This window comes from Cupressus sempervirens, chromosome 7 (assembly GCF_028749045.1).
Source record: "Cupressus sempervirens isolate cs-2001-9-10 chromosome 7, ASM2874904v1, whole genome shotgun sequence".
NCBI classification, from domain to species: Eukaryota; Viridiplantae; Streptophyta; class Pinopsida; order Cupressales; family Cupressaceae; genus Cupressus; species Cupressus sempervirens.
This window is the reverse complement of record NC_143124.1, coordinates 195,228,150-195,254,014: the sequence shown is the minus strand read 5'-3', so window position 1 is coordinate 195,254,014 and position 25,865 is coordinate 195,228,150. Positions and strand designations below refer to the sequence as shown.

Sequence of the window (25,865 nt, the reverse complement as noted above, 5' to 3'; positions counted from 1 at the left end):
TCAAGGATGATATAAGGTTAGCATAACCACTCATCTAAACAAGGAAAACCCTAATCACAAGAGAATCCTACAAACAAGGAAACTTATCAAAAGTTTCTCATAATGCACAATTTGACCAAATTTGGTAAAATGACCCTAAACTTCATGAAATGACCAAGGGAGACTCCAACACATGGGAATGGTCTATTTAGGTTATAAATGGAATGAATCAATGGTTAAAACCAATCTTTACAACTTCTAGCACATAGTTAATTTGTTAAGCCACTCAAAAAGGCTAGTAGCCCTTTTTGATGAAAATATGAATTAAATGAAAATATCTGCACATAAACTAGGGAAAATGTCATAGTTTTGGATACAGTATTGGGACTTACAAAACATGTTTAAGCACCAATGTTTGATGACACAAACAAATAGGGCTTTGTACAATTTCTTTCCTACGCAATTAGGCCTATTAGGTCTCAATTAAAAAATGAAATACATGTTCTAAGAATCCATCCTAAAAAAAATAATGGGAACATGTGAGGAAAAGCCTAGAAAACTCACAAACCTGATTTCAAGCCTTGATGCCAAGTCTGGTGCAAGTTGTGGGAGATGTTGCATTCATTTCCTAGCATGCCTAGGGCATCAAATAACTAATGGATCCCTACAACTAAAATCCTAAAACCACCAAAATCTTATAGTAAAATTCAAATACTAGAATTTCACCAATGGCTGTTAGATTCCCATGGTGAAATCCTTGTCTATGCCTCAAAATTCTTCAATACCCTAGGTTAGCAAGAAATCTAAACCTACTTGTAGAAAAATGTGAATATCTCGAGTTAGGAGATATATGGATACTTAAAAGCATATGAATTGGAAAGATACTTTATCCACCTATCCATAAATGTAGGTCTCAACCCTAGATGTATCCATACAAATCTATACAACACGTGATAGTAGGTAGATTGTAGGAAAAATAGGGTATTTTATTGATTTGAAAAGTGCAAGTACAATATTCTTGCCTATCACCCACCTAAAATGGATTTTTATAGGCCTTCCAATGGTCATAAAAATGTTTTGAACTTATTTGAGCCATTGGGAAAGTTTTTTGCAATATTTTACAAAAAGTTGCTAAAGTGTCTTGACAAGTTTTTAAGCAATTTTATATTTTTTGCAATTTTTGCAGACTACAAGAAAAAATAATGAAGCTTAGTCTTAAATCATGAAAATAGGTCCTAAACATGGTAAAACATGAAATAAAGAAAAATTCTAAGATTCTAGGCCCTTTGACCATCTTTGACCATAGTTGACCAAAGGCACATAATTGTGCCAATCTTGGAACTAGGTCTTAAAATTTGGTGTAGGTGCCTAATTGATAGATCTAAGGTGTTCTTAGGACTTTTATGAGTCACCTTTTATTGTGGGTTCTCCTGCACCATGTGCCTTTTCTAAACATTCTCTTTTCAAATCTAAGTTTGTTTGGTTGAAATGTGAAACCTGCACCACCAAGTAATTTGGCACTAGGGTTTGTTAAGGTAGTGGAAAATATTTTTTTATAGAAGTTGTGAGATGGATTTATCATCTCTTGTGTTCTATAAGTTAGGTGGTAATTTTTGGCATCAACAGTTCAATATTTTGATGTTATTGGGTTATATTGTACATCAATAGATCAATCTTGATGTAGCAACTTAACTCATCCACCATTAATAGTATCCACCTTCAACAAGAGTAGACGATTCACCTTTAATAAGAATAGATGATTCAGGTGTTTTTAAGATGATGTCTTTAACCACAACTCTTTATAGATCCAATAAAGGGAATGGAGGTTGTGTCTTCTCTTTAGTTTCTATAAGATCTGACAATTCTATCTAAGCCTCACTATTTCATCATAAACTTTGTTACTTTCTTCATCATTTCCTCCAAAGATTATGTCATCCACAAACATCATGGTAATCAATTATCATTTTATTTCCAATAAAAATTACTATCTATTTTAGCTTTAGCAAATCCAAACTTTGCCAAATAATTGTCCAATCTTGCATACCATGTTCTAGGTGCTTGGTTCAGACCATACAATGCTTTATTTAATATGCATACCATGTCCTTTAGTTTTTTCAAGGGGAAACTGTTACCACATTTTTTTAACCTCCACCAAGATTAAAAATTTGAAATGCTGCCCCACTCAATGGTTACCCTCCTCACTTTATTGTTATTTTTAATCGCCATGGGAATATTGAAAAAATTAAATGTTCAAACCTTAGAGTATTCCCTTATTCCCTAAGGTTGTTTTTTGACTGCCTGCGACCTCTCCATCGTTGGATCAAAGAGGATCAATGGTTAGGCGCTATGTTGCTATGGAGATTTCCAAAGCCTATCGTGATAGTGACATAATGCCCTGTCAACATGTGGCATGGTGGGTCCAGTTCGCAAGGTAGAGGTTTAAGGGGCAGGTCAGAAAAGTAATGCATCGCCGGAGGGCGCTACGATGCTAACAAAAAATTGGCTCTTCTCACTGTTAGCAACATAGCGCCTGATCGGCCAATGACATGGTGGGACCGCAAGTAACGTGGAGGGGTGGTCACATTGAAATGAATTCCTAACTCATTGCCAGGTGGGTGGATCTTGAGGTCAACAGTTTTGGACCTGACATCTTTCAGATGTTTCGCACAATTTTCTTCACCCTTGGATTGATGCAAATCAACGGCAAGTGCTATCTCGCTATGAGAAAATGCACATGATTTTTTCATAGTGGCATAGTGCCTTAGCAACATGTGGTAGGTTAGTGGGGTGAAGCAATATTAAGACGTGACAGGGTGGTGCTACGTCAGGCTAGGTATGACAGGTGGATCGCAAGCCCAAGAAATTTGAATGGATGAATGTGCAGAGTACGATGAGTCTTTGCGATTGTCAGATCAATGGAAATCTATGGTGTGTGCTATCTCGCTATGGGAAGTTGTACACTATTTTCCCATAGCGACATAGCACCTAAGGGACACATGTACTCGTGGGCCTAGGGAGGAAGCATAGTAAATATAACAGTTAAGGAGTTGACAGTTAATGTTGCGATTAGGTTTGGAGACATCACAGTTAACGTTAACAGTTTAAAGGGTGGCACAGTTAGTTGAATAGAAGTTCACCACTAGGCTATGGTACTATCATAAATTTTGAGTATTTCATCCATAGCGACATAGCGCCCAGTCAATAAAAGGAAGGTGGTCAACCGCAGAAAGACTTCCCAGGTGGCAAAACGAAAGGAGGTGATTGGCCCGCATGGCCTAGTTGGCTCGTGGGACCTTGTTGAATTTTTGACCTGCTGATTTGTGAACCAAAAATAGGAGTCAAGTTTGCCACGAAATTTGATCTTGTGATCAATGCTCAACTACTCCAAAATGAGTGATAAATGTAGAAGGGATATTCTATCATCATGGCGAATCCATCTACCTGATCAGAAGTTATTCATTAGCACCATTCTGTCTTCTCAAGGCTCTTTTAGTGAGATATCAAATTGTGTTGTACCAAAGACCCATGCCTCAATCAGATTTTTAGTGGGCGAGGCTTAATGACAGTTGTTGAGCAGTAATTGTAGAGCAAAAAATCCCAGTTATGCCGGAGCTATAAAGGCAAATTTTGAAAATTTTGTCCAGGTCAACCTTTCTCTTACTTTTCTCTGCTGTTACTCTACAATTCCAGTGTAAATTCCCCTGTGCCTCTGAACTATATGATTCTCCACTTATCTCCTTCAGCCATTGGTATGAAAGTGTAAGAACTCTTTGCCTTTGCCATTGTTTTGTGAAAATATGTAATTTGCATGATTGTATCTCTACTGGTTTGTGAATGATATATAAGTGAACCTCTTTCCTTGTGTCATTCATCTTGGTTTTCTGATTTGCATGTGGTTATTAGATCAAAGCAAGTCTGGATGTGTATATCCTTAGTTTCATTTTGGTTCAGTAGTGCATATATGGTTAGGGATTGGTCTGAACACTTTATTTTGGTGCATCACCTCTTTAGATTAGACTAGTTAGATTTTCTTTCATGCTCTCCTTCTCCCTTTTCCTCACCAAGAGTAGTTAGGTGCACCCTGATAGTAAGAGGAAGCTGACCTTCTCTGGAGACTCAACCTCATAGTTCAAGTCCCACAGCTTGGAGGTTGTTTCCATGTTTCACTAGGTTGTCCTCGTGCATAGGCCTTGGACAAGGGTACAAACCTAAGTGACAATAGTTTTTGGCACACCCGATGGGACAAACTATTAAAGATTTAAAGTCTACTAGTGTCAAAAGAAGATTTCAAAACTAATACTGAAGAGATAGTACTGGCTTCAGTATTGAAGCCTTCAAGAGGCTCATTCTTCAAAGTACTTTGTGACTTTGAGCTTCAAATACATATCTTGTTCTAGACCAAAGTTGCAGTGATTCATGCTTAGAGCTGAGACAAGGCATCTTCTAGAGGTAAGTTTCATTACCAAGAACTTTGATTATCAAACCCTAGAAGAAGGAGGACTAGAGTATCCTTATCGCCAGTTAGGAGTGCAACAGTAACAAATACTCCTACAAGATCTATCTCTACTCCTCCAACTGTTAGATCTCAACTTAGACTACCATCAATACCTATCAATAGACCACTTGTCTATATGGCATTGCCTAGAGCTCATAATTTTGCCACCTTTAAAGGTGGGAGCCCTCTCTTATTAGCCCAAAGACATGACATACCAATAGCTACACTCAAGACTATACCAAATTTTACTGGTGAAACTTCTATCTCTCCCTCAAAGCACATTCAAGAGGTTGCAAACGTCTACAATATCCATGGTATTACAAATGATGATGTTGTAGTTAGGCTCCTAGCCTCATCCTTGAAAGGAAAAACACTACAATGGTATAGAGGTTTAGCTCATGGTTCTATAACAGATTGGGATGGATTAGGAGCAGGATTGTGCAAACATTTTGAGGATAAAAGTGACTATTTGTCACTTTTAGAGCAGTTGACTACTATAAAAAGAGCCCCCCATGAATGTATGACTGATTTTAAATATAGATTTCAAAAGACATGGGATAGAATACCTACTTCGGTGAAACCTACCCCTGGTAATGCCTTCTTGCATTACCTTAGAGCTTTTAACAATGATATTGCCACTACAATCCAAACTATGGGAGGAGATACCTTGCCTAATGCTTATGATATAGCAATAAAATCAGAGAACATCCTAATACAAGGAGGAAAACTAGCTCCAAGGCCTCCTATGCCCTTCTTTCCTGATATCCCAAATCACCAACCAGCAATGGCTCCTCTTCCCACGACTTCCACATCACAATCTCTTACTCCAGTCCCTCAAGCTTCCACATCTTCAAATGGGATGGATGAAATAAAAGAAATGATGCAATCTCTGATGCAAAACATGGACAAAATAGAGAAGAACCTTGATAAAAAACTGCAAGATCAAGGGAGGAAGTTAGAAGATCAAGGAAAGAGGCTGGAGGATAACTTCTCTATGATGTAGAAAGTGAGCAACAAGGTGGTGACTTTAGAAAGGTAGAAGGCTCAAGGCAGTAAGCCTCATCAATTGCAATATCAAACTCCAAATAGTGGTAGGCTCCCAAATCCTAATCATTGGAACAATTCTTTCGATTAGAATAGGCAGGCTGGCCATGCTTCAACCTCAAATATAAACCAAAGTAGAGCCATAGTCCCTCAAAACAATATGGCTCAGGATCAAGATTTTTGTCTCTCCTGCAATTACTCATATGCCTATTGCATGTGTCAGAAGGTTGAATCTTTTATGGCCTTGACAGTCCAAGAACCTGCAACATCTCATGAGCAAGCATACAAGGAGGACCAATTTAAGGATGCCTCATATATGCAAAGATAGGGTGATTGCTCTTTTATGAATCATCAGATGGAGGAGCATTGTAATGTCAACCAGGATTCCATTGCTCATAACACTAGAAGCAAAAGGGGAGCTATGGAAGATGTTATCCGTCCTCCTCCCAATCAGGCCTCAACTTCAAATGCAATATGTCATGAGCAAGTAGCAAACAATCAATCAAGTGCCTTTCAGCAGCAAAGACAAAATTAGGGCAGAAAAGATACAAGTGATCCTCAGGTTATTCCATCTCAACCTCATACAAATGCAGCTCCCAAAGTTCCTATCAAAACACTTGTTATGCCATTCAGTGTGGTAGAGAAAATGAAGAAGACAAATGTGAATATCTCTATGTGGGATGTTGTTGCTACTATACCCTTGCAAAAGAGGTTGCTGCAACAAGAATTGAACCAAAGGATCAGACACCTAGTATGGAAAGTGCCACAAGCTTAGTACAACCATCAAGGGAATTAGAAACAAGAAAAAAGGTTAGACCTCCTCCATTCTATGTTTCTCTAATTATAGGGGGCAAGCTAGTCCATAATTGATGATTGATTTCGGGGCTAGCAGTTCAGTAATGCCTAGGTGTGTTGCTGATGCTTTAGGAATGAAATATGATCCCATTGTTAGGGATGTATTGCAGTTGGATGGTAGTACTGTCAAGACTATAGGAATCCTTAGGAATGTGGAGATGGCCTTACATGCATGCCTTGGTTGTACTATGACCCAAGACATATCTGTTGCTAAGGTCAAGCTACACTTTGCTATTTGTTTGTCAAGAGACTTCACTGCCCAAATAGGTGGATTCATATCTGTTGATTGGTCATAAATGTCTTTTAAGACTAGATATGGAGCCAATGCTTCAATTAGAGCAGAGCCTCAAGCCGTCCATCATACTGAAACTTACACACCTAATCCCATCAACATGAATTGCCCTATCCTAGAGATGGATGAAAATGACATAGTGAATGAGCCCACCACTTCCCTAGTAGAGATACCTGACTTTTGCTTGGATGAGTGGGAAAATGCATATCAGTCTGAGCCTATGTTAGAAACTCTTGAGACAGGCCTTAGTACATACTGTATTTTAGAAAAGGATGATGTAGTCCCCAATCTTGTAGGGACTAATGGAGATATGAGCGGGATATAGAGTATGTACTTTGATGGCTCAAGGAATAGAAATGGATTAGGGGCTGGTATTGTGTTGATCTCTCCTGCAAAAATAAGATACTAATTCTCATTTAGGCTCTAGTTCAGTTGCACCAACAATGTGGCCGAATATGAATCCTTGATTCAAGGTCTCCTACTTGCCCAAAAGAGAGGAATTCAAGCCTTGAAAGTATATGGAGATAGTGAGTTGGTTGTTAACCAAGTGAGAAATCAGAACATTACCAAGAATGGTTTGCTCAAATCTTATAAACATAGAGTATGGGATTTGCTAGAAGGTTTCAATGCATTTAATATTCAAAGCATCCCTAGGAAAGAAAATAGACATGCTGATAGACTTGCAACACTAGGTGCATCTTATGATGTGACAGGGAATCTTGAGGAGGAGAAGAAGTAGAAAATCAAGGTGGTAGTGAGGCCTACCATCCCTGACAACAACACTCATTGGCAAGTGTTTGAGTCTGATGAGAAAATTGTGAGTTTCTTGCAGAATGAAGCAGAATTCTCAGATAGAAACCAGTCAAGATTGCAGGACCAGTATAGTGATCAGATCATCAACCTCAATTCCAACAAGTTGCCTAAAGGTCTCATTACCTTGGAGAGTATCTTTAATCATGATGACCAAACAAGAGGTAGAGGCATGAACCTAGCTGTTGATGGAAATGATCACACTCCAGTCATGATTGTTGATGGAAGATCCTTAAATATGGGAAAGGTATGTTCTGAAACTAAGCAAGAAAATTTTATTCATCTATGTGAAGAATTTAACGATGTATTTTCTTGGACATACGATGATTTAAAGAGTTTTGACCCAAGGTTATTTCAGCATACCATAGATCTAGTTGATGATGTAAAACTAGTAAGACAAAAACAAAGACCAGTGAATCCTAAAATTGAACCCTTAGTGAGAAAAGAGCTATCCAAGTTGATTCAGGCTAATATAATTTTTCCCATCAAGCACTCATCATGGGTAGCCAACCTAGTCCCTGTTAGGAAGAAGAATGGAGAAATCAGACTGTGTGTGGACTTTAGGGACCTTAATCATGCTTCCCTTAAGATCACCATCCTCTCCCTTCCATCGAGAAAATTTTGTCCAAGGTCAGTGGTTCAAGGAGATTCTCTTTTCTTGATGGATTCTCTGGTTATAATCAAGTGCTGGTTAAAGAATATGATAAATATAAGACTGCATTTACCACTAAATGGGGCACCTATGCTTATTGCAAGATGCCATTTGGGCTAACCAATGCAGGTGCTACATTTCAAAAGGCAATGGAGATGGCCTTCAAAAAATTGATTGACATGTTTGTCTTAGTATACCTTGATGATATTACAGTGTATTCTAAGAATGTAGAAAATCATTTTGATCATCTAAGATAGGTATTCCTAAGATGTAGAGAGTTTGGGGTGTCCCTTAAACCAAGCAAGTGTGTCTTTTCCACCAATCAAGGGAAACTATTGGGACACATTGTATCTAAGTACGGTCTGACCATTGATCTAGAAAGGACAAAAGAAATACTTGCCCTCCCTCTTCCTAAACACAAGAAAGGGCTACAAATTTTCCTTGGTAGGATAAATTTTGTAAGAAGATTTATTCCCAATATTGCTACCATGGTGAAACCACTTACAGCTATGCTCAAGAAGGGTATGGCCTTTGCATGGACCAAGGAAGGGAAGGAAAGTTTTGAAGAGATGAAGGAAGCCATAGCCTTAGCCCCTACTCTCATGAACCCAAATTTTGAAAAGGATTTCATCCTCTATACCCTAGGTGGTAAGTCGAGCATCTTTGTTGTTTTGACTCAAACAAACGATAAGGATGAAGAGCAGCCCATAGCTTTCTTCAGTGAAGGGCTTAAAGAATATGAAGATAAATACAACTTTGTAGAGAATCAAACCCTTGCAGTCATCAGAGCCTTTAAAAAGTTCAGACACCTCCTATCTCTTAATAAAATCCATTTGTTAGTACCCCATGCCAGTGTAAAGGATTTCCTGCTAAACAAGGATATTAGTGAAAAGAGAGTTGGTTGGATTACTAAAGTGATGGAATATGATGTTGACATCTAGATTACCAAGCTGGTAAGGGGAAAGGGGTTGTACAAACATATGTTATCATGCCAAGAATCTGATGAAGAGGCTGCTATGGTGTTAATAGAACAACAAGAGGTAAGAAAGGATGATCCAAGGAGCTGGATAGACGACATGAGGTGTTTCTTATTAGGGGATGGATATCCTCAGGGATTGGACAAAACTAAAAGGAGACAATATAGATTATAGTCAATCCCTTATGTCATGATTAACGGTATCCTATTTAGGAGAGATTTTAATGGAGCCCTGCTAAGATGGATTGACATAGACCAAGCTGAAAGAACAGTCAAAGAGCTTCATGATGGCCCTGATGGTGGTCACTTCTCAGCAAAGACAACTGCAATGAAGATCATGAGGGCTGGTTATTATTGGCCATCTCTATTCCATGATTTCCATAGACATGTGAGGAAGTGTGAAAAATGTGCCTTCTTCTCTGGTAAATAGAAGCTTGTAGCTCTTCCCCCCCATCCTATCTAGGTAGATCAACCTTTTACTCAATGGGGATTGGATTTCATAGGCCCTATCAATCCTTCTTCCAGTTCTCATCACAAGTGGATTTTACCTGCTACAAATTACTTCACCAGATGGATAGAGGCAGTTGCATTGAAGGATGCCATTGAATCTTCAGTTTTTGAGTTCCTTGATGGAATTGTGACCAGGTTTGGTGCCCCTTCAACTATTATTTCAGATAATGCAAAGTCTTTTGTTGGAGCTCAAATTTGTGCATGGGCAATGGATCACAATATCTATTTGAGCACATCCTCAAATTATTACCCCTAGGGTAATGACCTAGCAGAGTCATCCAACAAGAACCTGATCACGATCATGTAAAGGATAATAGAAGATAACCAAAGATGTTGGCATAAGAAGCTAAAGACTACACTATGGGTGGACAGAATAACACCTAAAAGATCATTAGGGAACTCTCCATTTGTACTAGTATATGGTAGAGAGGCAAGGCTTCCAATTTCATTAGAGTTCCTAGCCCTAGAGTTAGCTCATCAGTTGGAACTAATTGAAAACGATGCTATGACAGTAAGAATGACAGAGCTAATGGAGCTATAAGAAAAAAGAAATAAAGCTATGCAGACCCTAGAGATACATCAGCAACAGATGAAGAGGAATTTTGATAAGAAGGCTAGGGTCAGAATCTTCAGAGAAGGAGATTTAATTCTAAAGTCGGATGCAGATAGGGTAAAACTAGGAAGACACTCAAAATTTGATGCATTATGGAGTGACCCCTATTTGATTGCCAGTTGCAAGAAGGCCAATGCATTTCAATTGAGTAGGCCAAATGGTGAAGTTTTACCCATTCCAGTAAACGGGATTTATCTTAAAGCTTGTTTCTGATGAAGGTCGAGTTCCTATATATAAGTAGTTTAGTTTCCTTCTATTGTTTCCTACTTTTCAAGAAGTGTGTGGGAACAACTGCCTTCCTATGAAGTAGTAGATTTTGACGTGTTTCAGGTTACAGAGGAAGTTTTGTTTCTAGTTCCAGTTGTGGTTGCAAATTTTTTTAGGGTTTTCATGTTTTGACCTCTCATAGGTAAGGTTAGGGTTTCAAAATATGCATAGGACCCATTTTTTTGACTCCATAGCCCAATGGATACATAAGGCCACTGGTCATACACATAGCAGGCTTGTGTCCCTTGTGAGTCGCCAAAAATGTTACCACATTTTTTTTACCTCTGCCAAGATTCAAAATTTGAAATGCTACCCTGCCCAATGATTACCCTCCTTTCTTTATTGTTATTTTTAATCGCCATGGGAATATTGAAAAAAATAAATGTTCAAACCTTAGAGTATTCCCTTATTTCCTAACATTTTTTTTTTACTGCTCGCGACCTCTCCATCGTTGAATCAAAGAGAATCAATGGTTAGGCGCTATGTTGCTATGGAGATTTCCAAAGCCTATCATGATAGCAACATAGTGCCCTGTCAACATGTGGCATGATGGGTCTAGTTTGCAAGGTAGAGGTTTAAGGGGCAGGTCATAAAAGTCATGCATCGTCGGAGGGCACTATGGCGCTAATGAAAAATTGGCACTTCTTGCCATTAGCAACATAGCGCTCAGTTGACCAATGACGTGGTGGGACCATAGGTGACGTGGAGGGGTGGTGTCATTGAAATGAAGTCCCGACTCATCGCCAGCTGGTTGGATCTTGACATCAATAGTTTTGGACCCGCCATCTTTCAAATGTTTCGCGTAGTTTTCTTCACCTTTGGATCAATGCAAATCAACGGCGGGCACTATATCGCTATGAGAAAATGCACGTGATTTTTTCATAGCGACATAGCACCTTAGCGACACATGGTAGGTTAGTGGGGTCAAGAAATATTAAGACATGATAGGGTGGTGCTACGTTAGGCCAGGTGTGATAGGTGGATCATGGGCCCAAGAAATTTCAATGGATGAATTTGCATAGTACAGTGAGTTTTCACGATCGTCAGATCAATGGAAACCTACAGTGGGCGCTATCTCGCTATGGGAAGTTGCACACTATTTGCCCATAGCAATATAGTGCCTAAGGGCCACGTGTCCTCATGGGCCTAGGGAGGAAGCACAATAAATATAACAGTTAAGGAGTTGACAGTTAATGTTGCGATCAAGTTTGGAGACATCATAGTTAACGTTAACAGTTTAAAGGGTGGCGTAGTTAGTTGAATAGAAGTTCACCACTAGGCATTATGGCACTATCACGAATTTTGAGTATTTCACCAATAGCAACATAGCACCCAGTCAATAAAAGGAAGGTGGTCAACCGCAGAAAGACTTCCTAGGTGGCAAAACGAAAGGAGGTGATTGGCCCGCATGGCCCAGTTGGCTCATGAGACCTTGTTGAATTTTTGACCTGCTGATTCATGAACTAGAAACAAAAGGAGTCAATTTTGCCATGAAATTTGATCTTGTGATCAATTCTCAGCTGCTCTAGAATAAGTGATAAATGTAGAAGGGACATTCTATCATCATGGCGAATCCATCTACCTGATCAGAAGTTATTCATCAGCAACATTCTATCTTCTGAAGGCTCTTTCAGTGAGATATCAGATTGTGTTGTACCAAAGACCCATGCCTCAATCAAATTTTTAGTGGGTGTGGCTTAATGATAGTTGTTGAGTAGTAATTGCAGAGCAAAAAATCCCAGTTATGCTGGAGCTATAAAGGCAAATTTTGAAATTTTTTTCCAAGCCAACCTTTCTCTTACTTTTCTCTGCTGTTGCTTTGCAATTCTAGGGTAAATTCACCTATGCCTCTGAACTATATGATTCTCCACTTATCTCCTTCAGCCATTGGTATGAAAGTGCAAGAACTCTTTGCCTTCGCCATTGTTTTGCGAAAATTTGTAATCTACATGACTGTATCTCCGCTAGCCTGTGAATGATATATAAGTGAACCTCTTTCCTTGTGTCATTCATTTTGGTTTTCTAATCTGCATGTTGTTATTAGATCAAATCAAGTTTGGATGTGTATATCCTTAGTTTCATTCTGGTTCAGTAGTGCATATATGGGTAGGGATTGGTCTGAACACTTTATTTTGGTGCATCACCTCTTTAGATTAGACTAGGTAGATTTTCTTTCATGCTCTCCTTCTCTCTTTTCCTCTCCAAGAGTAGTTAGGTGCACCCTGATAGTAAGAGGAAGCCGGCCTTCTCCAGAGACTCAACCTCATAGTTCAAGTCCCACAGCTTCGAGGTTGTTTCCATGTTTCACTAGGTTGTCCTCGTGCATAGGCCTTGGACAAGGGTGCAAACCCAAGTGACAACAAAAACCTTCATGCAACTCAATGTAGAGTACTTCTTCAAGTTCTATATTCATAAGTGATGACTTTAAATCAATTTGATACATTTTAAACTTCTTACTTGATGCATAAGCTAATAGTAAATTCTTACCTCTTCAAGTCCGACAATAGGCAAAAATGTTGCTTTGTGAGCTATGTCTCCTTGCCATGAATATCCTTTGCATATCAATATTTCTTTATTCCTCACAACCTCACCTTATTCATTCATATTATCTATGAAAACTCATTTAATTCCTATAACATTATTGTCTTTAGGTGTAGGAACCAATTCCCATGTCTCATTCTTAACAATATTATCTAGTTCTTCCTTCATTTCTTGAATCCAATGATCATCCTTTCATGCATCATCTGCTCTCTTGGGTTCAACTTCAGAAATCAAACACAATTCTTCATGTACTCTTTTTCTTTTCATAACTCCTTTTTCATAACTTCAAATAGTTTGATCCACAGGGTGATTCTTTGTCAAATTCTTGGTCGACATAGGTGTTGCCATTCAACTCTTATTTCTTCTCTAGTTTTAGATTTTTTTCTCTCTGTTCAACAAATTGAATATCATTATTCAAATCATTTTTAGTCTCAATGAAAAATTCAATTGACATTCTCTCTAATACTTTCAGGATTATCTTCTTCTTCATCAAAATTGTAATCCAAAATTCTTTCTTTAACTAAAATTTTTTCATATACTTTTACATTTGTGCACTCACCAATAGTTTTAGTTCTTTGATTAAAAAACTTTCTTCTGAATGGATAATCAAGGAATATACCTTCATCACTTCTTTCTTTGAAATTATCAATATCATTCTTTCTCTTTATGTAACACCTAATTCCAAATATTCTAAAATATTTTACTAAGGGTGTATGTCCAAACCATAATTCATAGGGAGTCTTATTTCTATCTCTAAACTACACTTTTTTCATGGTGTATACTATCATATTTATTTTTTCTCTCCAAAATTTCTTGGATACATCATTCTTGAATGTCATAGCTCTTGCTTCTTTTATAGATCTATTTCTTCATTTGGTAATCCCATTTTTTGTAGGATTCATAGATATTGATAGTTTTCTCTTAATTCCATTTTCTTCACAAAAGGTGTAAAAATAATTTGAGGTAAAATCTCCATCTCTGTCTAATCTCAATTTTTTAATCTTTACTCTATATTTATTCTCAACTCTATTCTTAAACACCTTAAGCTTTTTAAATTCCTTAGACTTTTATTTGAGAAATGCTACCCACATCATTTTAGTGAAATCATCAACAAAAATCATAATGTACATTTCACCATAGAATTTTCTTCTTCTAGTAGGACCACTAAAATCTTTTTGAATAATTTCCAATTTCATTTTGGTAGTGAACTTCTTGCTAGGAAAAGAAACTTTGTTCTACTTAGCCATAACCTACTATTTACATACAAGAATAGTAGGCTTTACAGTTATAGGTAGATCTCTAATATAAAATGTACTACTAGCCTTCACAATATTATCAAATTTTATGTGAAAAATATTCTATGCCATAACCAACTATTATCTACCTTTGCAACTAAACAAGTCATCCGTGGAGGGTTCAATTGAAAAACATTACATCTAGATCTTGTACTAGTGCCAATCAACTTACCATCTTTATTGTTGATAATGCATGTGTTTTATATGAATCACAATTGATAGCCTTTATCAAATAACTATCAAACACTCATTAAGTTGGGCTTTGATCCATTGAAAAAATATACATCATCAATGTTAGTCTTTCCATCAAAAGTAATAGATCATATTCTCTTGATAAGACAAGTTGCATTGTTACCAACTCTGACAATTCCTCCATCATGATTACTAGAAACTTAACAAAATTATTCATGTCTCTATTTTTATGATGCAAATATCCACTATCTATTAGCCAATGAAATTTCTTTTCAACTTACAAAACTAGAGCTTTTTCTTCTCTAACTTCTTTTTCAACATTTTCTTCTTTTATATCTACAAATCCTAATTCAAGACCACTTTCACTCTAAACTCTTTCATCAAACTCATCATTTTCATTTGCATATAAACAATCTCTAGGTCTTCTAGACTTGAAATTCTTCTTATATTTATTCTTTCTTGTAGGAAACTTAGAACCTTAATGACCAAATTTATTACAAGTCCAAAATTTAAAAATTCTCTACCCATTTGGTTCTCTTCTTACAAGTAGGGGAAGTCCTTATTCAATTCTTTTTCTTACAATATTACAAGTAGTGTCCCTCTGGTAAAATTCTTAGTGCAAGGTATTACTAGCTCAATCATCTGTGATGTTTTCTTGAATGGTAGTGTCAAAGTCTTTGAGATTTTCTAGATAGCCTTATCTTTAGTTTTAGATCCATTCCTAGATTTAATCCATGCAAAAATTTCTAATATTCAACCAATATAGCTTCTTACATATCCATCTTCTATCATTCCAACATTTTGAAATAAAAATTTCCAATTTTTTAATCTAATTCTTTTAGCATGTACATCACATTCAATTTTAGTTTCCAAAGATTTTCAAAATTTATGAGATGTATCTAAAGATTTTACCTGATTGTATTCATTCCCAAGAAGAGGTAACAATAATGCTTCTTGGGCCAGCATATGTGTTGGAATTATTTAGAATAACTGAGTGGGGGGGGGTGAGGTGAATCAGTTATCCAAGGTTCAAATGTATAAAAAAAAACTTTTCACAACTTAGTGAACCCATAAAAGAATTATCATCATGCATGCATCTATAAGATTATGCAATCACTTAAAAACTTGTAGGTTACTATCAAATCAATTTATAGAAATGTAAACATGAAACATAATAGATTCATCAACACACTTGATACAATGATTTAAGTGAAAACTCAATTTGGTAAAAACCATCAACAACATGCTACTCTTTTTCACTCTTCTGAAGTGATGCCCTCTGAAAGGCTAACCCTGTTAAAGGTTACAATACACACTATTTAATGTGACCCTATTAAATGATTTCAATCATCCTATTAGGAGTGAGCCTTGTTAGAGGACTTTAGACAATTCACTTGGAATGTCACCCAATTAAAGGATTTACAAATGACTATTAGGTCAACTTTAATCCAAAGGATTTACCCTAGACTAATACAATTGTTAGAGAGTAATAGTAAGGCTTGATCTGATAACAACTTACAACTCCATTTGTAGATTATAGATTTTGCTTTAGTCCTCCATTTTGCTCGGCTTTCACACTTTTCAACTTTGATAGCTTGTTCACCCTTCAAGCATCCATACCCTTAAGCCTTCTTGCTTACCATGCCAATGCAGACTCTTATTTAGGTAACTAAATGAAGCAATACCCTTGACTCCTTATCTTCCTTAGGTTCTCGCACATGACAACCCTTTCTTCTGAACAACCATCCCTATAAATAGAGAATTAAGATATTTTATTGTTCATTCTCCATTATCCAATTTAGGGTTATGAAAAATTAGGTAGGATTCAATGAATCTACCCCTTATTCCATATCACTTCTAGAAACTTCTCCTTTAATCCTCTTTGAATTTGCCTCAAAATGGTTTACCATGAATTTTGTGCCACTAACTCATCAATCTTATGTTCCACCTAATTCACACAATCCAAGAAAACAAACTTGTTGGCTTAGATCCATCAAATTCATGATATTTCTAATAATGTTGACACTCAATACATATTGTATTTCTCAACATCCTCTATAAAATCACTCAACATGAACTAAAGTTTACTAGTGCTCGACATCAGGTAGACTTTACTCAGCATCCACTATTTTTCTCAACATACACTAAAGTAGATTTTTACTCTACTCCAATTGATTTTCTACTCATCTTGTACTAACTTTGCTTGGCACCTACTATCCATTCAGTCAAGATTGGTAGAAAAAAATTGTTTAACTTGTTGTTCTGAACTTTCTTAGTGTAACCAACCTTTGCAACCTTAAGTAGGTTATTAATGCACTATGATATTGTTGTCTTAGTTGATTCTTGTACTCCTTTTTATATCATAACTCAACCTCTCCTCTAGGTGCTATTGTTACATCTTTTGATCAAATCCTCTTCATGAATCAAACAAGTGATAGTACTTAAATCAGATAAGTAGTTGTCTTACCAAAAAAATAGTAGGTTTGACATTAGTGACTAATCAATGATTGAATTACATTTATCATACTTGTATCAATCTATTTTCAACAATCTCCCTCTTTTGCATTGATGGAAAACCAAACTTATCAACCAAACTCACTAGGTCAAAACAACAAGATCAACAAAATACCAAAAAGAAAATAATTCCTTGTATTGAAATCTCTCCCTCTATCAATAACTTTCATCTTCTAAATAGGTTACAAAACTATATTGTGTCATCCATATGACTCCCTCTAAATTACTTGTAATTTCTCCTTCTATATTATCTTCCTCTTGCTAGGTAGATGTAATCAGCAGATATACTATCTCTTTCATTACTCAAAATTTCTCCCTTATAGTATGATTTCTCCATCATACTGTGATTTCTCCATCTTTCTTTCCTTTACTTGTATTATATATCTCCCTCTTTCTGTAATATCTCCAACCTCTTGTATTTCTTCCTTTTTCTATAATATCTCCAGGCTCATATATTTCTTCCTTTTTTCTATAATATCTCTAGCCTCTTGTATTTCTCTCTTTAGAATCAATATTTCTCCCTCTTTGACAACAATGACAAAGACTTGTCATCTTAATATGAAAATATGAACTTCTTCAGTTTTCTCCCTTTGTCGCCTTTCTTGTGACTGATTTTTAGTTCCAATTCTTTGATTACTTTAGGAAGCTCCTAAAGTAAGATCCACTACATCAATTTTTAACATATGGCAATCATCTTGTTTGATGCAGGGCACTCCTTGTTTTACATAGATAGCCTTTGATAGGGGTATCACCCCTAGTTTACCTCTTAGATACTCATGAACATCCTTAAGTAATTCTTTTGTGAAGATATGAAAAACTTTCTCTTTTTTCTTAACACATTCCATCTTCATCTCTTTATCTTGGACTAATTCTCTCAAATAATGATACTTGATTGAAATGTGCTTAATATTTGTGTGCATTATAGGATTCTTTGATATATTTATAAAACTTGTATTATCACAATAAAGTATCACTAGTTTAGTGATTTTTTCCTTCATACCTTTGAGTAGTTGTTTGATCTATACAATGTTTGTACAATTTACAACAACAACAAAATATTCAGCTTCATCAGTAGATTGTGAAGTGCAATTTTATTTCTTGCTAGTCCATGTAACCAGCCTCTTGCCTAAGAAAAATGCTCCTCCACTAGTGCTTTTTCTGTCATCAATGTTTTTAGCCCAATCAACATTAGTATAGGCTCTTAATTCAAATTTTTCATTTTTCTTAGAGTATAGACAATATTCCTCTATTTCTTTTAGATATCTCATTATTTTCTTTACAACCATCAAATGATTCTCTTTAAGAGTAGTAGAGAATCTTGCAACTATCCCTACATATAATGCAATATCAAGTATGTTATGTACTACATATTGTAATTTTCCAATCATAGACATGCATAATGGTTGATTTACCTCAGCTAAATCATCATTCTTTAATCATTTATGTCTTGTCACCATAGGTGTACTTACTGGTTTGGAATCCTCCAATCCAAAAGTGTCTAGTATCTTCTTGACATACTTTGATTGAGTAATGTTTATACCACATTTCATTTGATTTACTTGAAAACCCACAAAGAATTTGATCTCTCCAAACATAGACATCTCAAATTCTTGCTTCATTTCATTTGCAAAAGCAAGACATAATACATCTTGAACCTCAGATATGATATCATTAGCAAAAAATTTAGATAACAAAATCCCTTTGCCTTGTTCTATCTTTATGTACAGATTGCTATTATCATCAGTCCTTTCAAATCCAATCTTCACAAGATAATTATAAAATCTCTCATACCATGCTCTTGGTTCTTATTTCAAACCATATAAAGCTTTGTGTAATCTACATACCATGTTCTTATTGTTAACATCAACAAATCCTTCTAGTTGCTCTATGTAAACTTCTTCCTCTAATATGCCATTCAAAAATACAAATTTAACATCAATATGAAAAAATTTGAAACCTTTGTATGCCGAATAAGCAAGAAGAGTTCTTACTCCTTCCAATTTAGGAATAGGAGCAAATATTTCTCCATAGTCAATTCCTTCTTCTTGTGCATATCCTTCGTAGACTAATCTTGCCTTGTTCCTTGTGACTTCACCATTTTTATCTAGCTTATTTCTATATACCCACTTGGTGCCAATCACATTTTTGTGTTTTGGTCTAGGAACTAGAGTCCATGTCTTATTTTTCTCATTTTTTTCAATCTCTTCTTCCATGGCTTTACTCCAATCTACATCTTCTAAGGCATCTTTCACTATTTTAGGTTCTTTCATGCTCAACAAGAATGTATCATTTTTCAACTTGTTTCTTGTCATTGGTCTAGCATCTTTATCTCCAATGATTTGTGTATGATGTCTCTTGATATATTTGGACAATCTTGGTTTAGCTTTGGTTTCGTCATTTGGTCTATCTACTTGAAAGTTGCTATGTACATCTCTATAAGGTAGTTCAACATCTCTCTCATGTACACTAATCTCAAAATTAAAATGTGCCTCAACTTCATTCTGTAACTCAGCATCTAAATGTAGCTCAGTTCCTAAATGCAACTTCAGATTCATAGTATGCAACTTGATAGTCACTAAAACTTGTTTTTGGTTTGTAGCTTGATTTGTAACATCTTCTACAATAGGGATCCTTTCATAAGAATATACAAATGATTTTTATTATTTTGATTCCTTCATAGGTCTAGCCTCATATACTTCTATATATTCATCAAATTTTACATTTTCACTTTCCACAACTTTGTTAGTGTTAGTATTTAAACACTTATAAGCTTTACTTCTTGTGAGAAATAAAGAATTTTCTTCTAAATACTTTAAAATATTTTACATTGGGTGAGTATCCATACCATAGTTCAAAAGACATTGAAAGAGTACTTTTCTTGACTTGTACATGATTCAAGGTATATATAGTTGTACTTATAGGTTCTCTCCAGTATTTCAAAGAAAAAATTTTCACCATCACAAGTGTCCTAGAATAGTCCATTACAGACTTATTCCTCCTTTCAATAATTCCATTTTTTGGAGGGGTTCTAGGACAAGAGATCTATATTTTGATTCCTCTATCATTAAAAAACATCTCAAATTAATTTGATGCAAATTCTCCTCCCCTCTCAGATCTGAAAAATTTCAAACATTTACCTATTTCCTTCTCAACTCTTGCTAAGTACCACTTAAATGCTTAGAAAGCATGAAATTTCTATTTCAAAAACATAGCTGTCATCATTCTAGAATAATCATCAATAAACAACATAATGTATGTATCTCCTTTGTAGATTTGCACTTCAATTGGTCCACACAAGTTAGTATGAACAATAACTAGTATTCCTTTAGAGGTATGAGTTTTACTCTTAAAACTTGACTTTGTCATTTTGCCTAACTGACATTGTTTACACATTATATTATCAAGCTTCTTCAACTTAGGAAAACCTCTAACTTTTCTCATGTTACTAATACTAACCAAGTTATCAAAATTAACATGACATAACCTTTTGTGCCATAGCCATACATCATCAAATTTTACAATTAGACAAAAGTAGAATCCTCTATATCAAGGTAGAATAGATTATTTCTAGTTTGATCGCCCTTACCAATCAGTTTTCCATCAGTATCATATATCTTAGCAATCTTGTTTTCAAACTCAACCTTACATCCTAAATTATTTAGTTGTGACACAATAGATTATAGTTAAGTCCTTCAAAATAGTATGCATTGTCACATAAAATATTTTATGTGAGCTTGATAGAACCTTTTCCTTTTATTAAACATGGTACATCATTACCAAATCTTACACTATTTACATAATAATAATTCAAGGTAATGAATTTACTTTTATCTCTAGTCATGTGATGTGAACTGTTGATATTTAGTAAAATTTTTTATTAGTGACAACACTTATTCAAATTTTGTATGGCTACCAAGCTCATTGAAAAGTCTACAGTGTTTGCGATGTAATTTAGTGCCATCGAGCTCTATAGTTTCTATCGAGCATTTTAGTGGTTACCAAGATTTTTAGTTTCTATCGAGCTAGTAGTTTATGTGAGGTGAAGTTAGTGTTAATCGAGCTATGTGATGATTAGTTTTTACCAGTTGTAGTCATGGTAAATGAGTAATTTAGTTTCTACCAAGTTACATAGTATCTACCAAGTCACCAGTGTAGACAGAGTTCAAGACTACATTAAGATGATTAGTATGGACTGAGCTTCTACTTCTACCAAATGCATGATGATGTCGAGTAGTGACAGTGGATGCTGACTATCAAAAATTCCCCAAGTCAGTCTTTAGAACCTGAGTAGCTACATATGGGCTGACTTTGTAATACTAGTGTTAACTTGTATATTGGCCGAATTTGTAATTATATAGATTAGATTGATATATATGTAATGTATTATATCATATCCAAGTTAGTATGAATGTGTGAAAATAATGTGAAATAGAAGCATGGGAATGTGAATCAGCAATAGACAAAGTGTATTGTAAGGCCATATTAGCAAAGGAGCAACAGAGTCATGTCTATCACATAAAGGTGATCAATACTTCAAAGAATATCTATCAGCAATCCAGTTGTAAGTTAGAGATCTACTATTTCATCCTAATAGGTGAACCGATCCAAATCCTTTAACAAGATAGACTTAATAGTCTTTTGTCAAATCTCTTTACCGAGTGCATATATCATTGTGTATTTGTAAAACCTCTAACAAGGTGGACCTAGTAGTCCTAATTTCTCCTAATAGGGAAAAATCATTAGAAGTGTTCATTGTAAGCCTTAATAGGCCAAATTTATGCTACAATATTGGAGTATTGTGGGTATCATGCCCACCCCAATTTTACTTTCTATTTGGAAGGTTTCCGAGTCACCATATTATTGTGTTCAAGTGTTATGAATGTTTTATGCTTTTAGTTTCTCATGCATGTAGTTAGATCTAATTTAATGAATTAAATGGTAATTATATTATTGCAATTAAGATATGAATTTGGTAAAGTTTTTAAGGTTACTGATTCACCCCTACCCTCTTAATAACCTAGCATAAGAAAATTGACAATGAAAAGCTAGATTTAGAAATGGCCATTGCACAACTCAATAAAGCTAAGGAGGAAATTTCCCAATCCCTAAAAAGAAGGAAGACATTTGCAAATCAAATGAATAATCATCAATATATTGAAGAAAAGATTGAAGACCTTCCCTTTAAGTAGTTTAGATGAAGCAAATGATGCAATCAAATAACTCTTAGAAAAAAATTGTTCCCTGCAAGAAGAAGTACGAAAGCTCAAAAGACAACAAGAAATTCAGTCAATAAGGGTATGTGAAATCTTTGAACAAAGGAACAAGATGAAAGAAGAAATGGATGGAATGAATAATGAGATCTAGAACCAATCACTTCAGCATGCAGATCTTATGGATCAAATCTCCAATGCAAATGAGGAAATCATGAGCCAAAGATAGATCAATGAAAGATTAAGAAATGATCTAAATTTGGAAAGACAAATCAATGAAAGAATAAGAAGTGAGTTGAGATCTAAAAAGAACATCAATGAAAAATTAAAAAATGACCTAAACACTGAAAAGAAAATCAATGAAAGAATGATGAAATCCCAAGTAGACATGAATCAATTGAATCAACTGAATGAGAAAAATCTCTATAGACAAAAAGATAAAGTAGGAATTGGATACAAAGAAGAAGGTGAATCCTCCAAACAAGGTGCTCAAAGGAATCAAAGATCTACTTGCAATCACTGTGGTAAGATAGGTCATACATAAAATAGATGTTGCAGTTATAGTAAAGAAAAATTCAATGGTAAATGCTACAATTGTAATCAATATGGTCACAAGGCTAATGAATGCAAAGAGAAATCAAAATTTGAAGGCAAGTGTCACAAATGCAAGAAACAAGGTCACAAGGCATCAGACTATAGAACCAAGTCATTCAATCTAGCAAAGAAAATTATGAAAGAAATATTTGGTTGAGACTAACACTTGGTGTAGATGTCATTACTATGGAGAATATGGACACATTGGCATGAACTGTGTTAAACATCACACAAGGAAGAGATATACCACCATAAGATGTTTCACTTGTATAGAACTTGGTCATATAGCCAAGAATTGCATGAATACCGGTATAATTGAAGATGAAAAGAAAGAAAAAGTAGATAACATTCAAAAGTAGATGAGGCAACAATGGATTCCTAAATCTACCAAGGAAGCTAGTTCAAGAAATGATGGTTATGTTACTCAAGAAGTGGGTGACTCCACCATTTCCAACTAAATTATTAAGGAAGAACTGGAACTACATGATCAAGATCACATCCAGACAGTTCTAAAATTGAAAGGAAGCAAAGATCCAAATCAATATTCAAGATACAAAAGGATCACTAAAGATCAGTATCAGTTATCATTGAGTTAACTTCTCTATCGAGTAAGATCAGATCATGAACTCTACTGAGAAAAGTCAAGAGTAACGAGAACATGTTTGATTACCGTGTTATGAAGCCTTTACCGAGCAATCCAGATAGATAGTGGATGAAAGCTTGTCAAGAATAATGATGTCATCATAGCCACCTTTGTACTAAGCATTAATGGTGAAGTTTTAACAAAAAGAAGGAAATCAAATTCATTTTCACCAAGAATTCTAAGTGTTATTGTGATCAAGCAAATTGTAGAGTGATCAAGTGACTTTGAGTGGAATTTGTAGATAAATCCTTCAAAGTTTTTCATAGCTTGATGAGCAGCAATTGCAACATCAAGTAGTAGCAAAAAAGCAAGGAAAGGGTTAGAAATTTTGGTTTGAGGAGTCGAATGGAAAGCACCTGATTTCAAACTTGTGCCGATGGTTGTCAAAACCCTCGATTCAAATGGAGCACAATTGCAGATCCCTCCTAAGGTACTACTCATTAATGATATCTAAACTCATTTTAAGTGTGCAATTCAAGAAATCAGAACACTAGAGATGGATGATGCCCTAAGAGAATTGTGTGCAAATGGTGTTCTTAAACATGAAAATAAACATTTGGCGGATAAGGGTTTAACCCACATTCCCCACCTGCCCCAAAGCTTCCAAATTAAATGGATTAGATACATCCTAAGTTGAGTTCACAAAATTCAGTTATTTCTTGAGAAATTAGTTTTGATCATTAAGAAGATGATTCATCACATCACCAACCTCCCCATGCTCTCCAAGGCCAAAGCCACTAAAACCCTACCTGAGTGGGATGATAGAGGTATGAAGATTAGTAGTGCAATTGATGTAGAACTAAAATTTGACATACAAGTGATAGCTCACAAGATCTACAATTCTAGCTATCTAAATAGTGTGTCATGTGAAGCAATAGACCTAGCATACAAGGTTGTGGAGAACAATCTATCATATGCTCTTGCAAATTTGTTGTTGAAGCAGATTAACAAAAACATGGAAAGTATAAGGACTTTCAAGAACAACCCTTGCAAATTTGGTTCTCTGTTAACTTGTTTATTTTTCTATGTTCAAAATTTTTTCCCTTCAAAAGACATAGTAGTATCAAGAAAGGATGTGCCAGTGCTATATCAGATTAATGAGTATATTGCAAAAAAGGGAGAAAATTTTGTTAGTATAATAGATAATTATTTCGATGTCTTCAAGGATAAAATGAATAAAAAATTTAGGATTCCCAAGAAATTGGTTGAAGATTACAAAGATGATGTTTGTTTCAACATTCAGGAAGTGAAACCCAGAGTTGTATGGGTAAAACCTCTTCCCTATGAGGTAAACATAGATGAAGAAAAAGACATTATTGAAGCCTTGATAAAAGGCACCACACTTTGGAATGTATGATGAGGCCAAGGCAAGAATAGATCTTGAAATCAACCTTCCACAGGTAATTAACAAAGGAAAGTGGAGGATAGCAAAACTTAAAACAAGCACACCTCTTATGTTGACCAAGGGTAAGGGACACTAATACATTTGGCATCGATTTGTGATGGCTATGTGTCACAATTATGACAACAATGTGTCGCCACTATGACAGTAATAGATGTCATTGTTTTTTAGTTGCAAATTACAATGTCTATCCTCTGCCATCGCAATTATGATGCATATCCATTGCTATGCAACCACTTAACTGTGACGCCAACCCTATCACAATTCTTGGGGCTGCCGTTGCAATAGCGATAAACATCTAGGTAATTGCAATAGTAGTTGCCATGTCGCTATGACAGCAACCCCATCATAATGCTTATGGCAGGCATCACAATTGTGATATAGAAACCCTTGCAATTGCAATGGTAGTTGGCGTCACTGCTACAACAACCCCATCGCAATGCTTGTGGCGGGCGTTGCAATTGTGATAGAAACCCTTGTAATTGTGATGGTAGTTGGCATCACTACTACAACAACCCCATCGCAATGCTTCTGGTAGGCGTCACAATTGCGACAGATACAAAGTAAAACAAAAAAAAAAAATTTCTAGCTTCCAGCTATGTCAAACCAAATCAAACCTCCTAAACCCTGCGTAACTTCATTTGGTCACATCTTATATTTGAGCAGGATGGTGTCTTATTGGTGCTCCTTCCATTATTTCATGATATATTATTATCAGGCCATCCAATCAGCTATAGGACAAAGATGATTCCTCAACAATCAAATTAGCAATAAGATCGATCTGCATTGTATTTGGACACTTGGTTTGAGGTTCATCTCATCAATTCCCATTCATCACAGGATCTTTATCTAATTAGACCTCGATAGAAAATATTGAGATTTCCCAAGCCCCAAGCCCAAATTGTGCAAGCTTCAATCTCCACATATCATAAAGCCTGTATATAGAGCTGAGCATTCTCACACCATCTGAGAGCTGATGTA

The 25,865-nt window shown here is 35.7% G+C and overlaps 1 pseudogene; it reads left to right on the top strand.

Moving 5' to 3' along the window:
- The first annotated feature begins 7,647 nt into the window (after positions 1-7,647).
- LOC149546166 (auxin-induced protein 5NG4-like) overlaps positions 7,648-25,865 on the top strand; it is a 59,931-nt pseudogene continuing 41,713 nt past the window's right edge.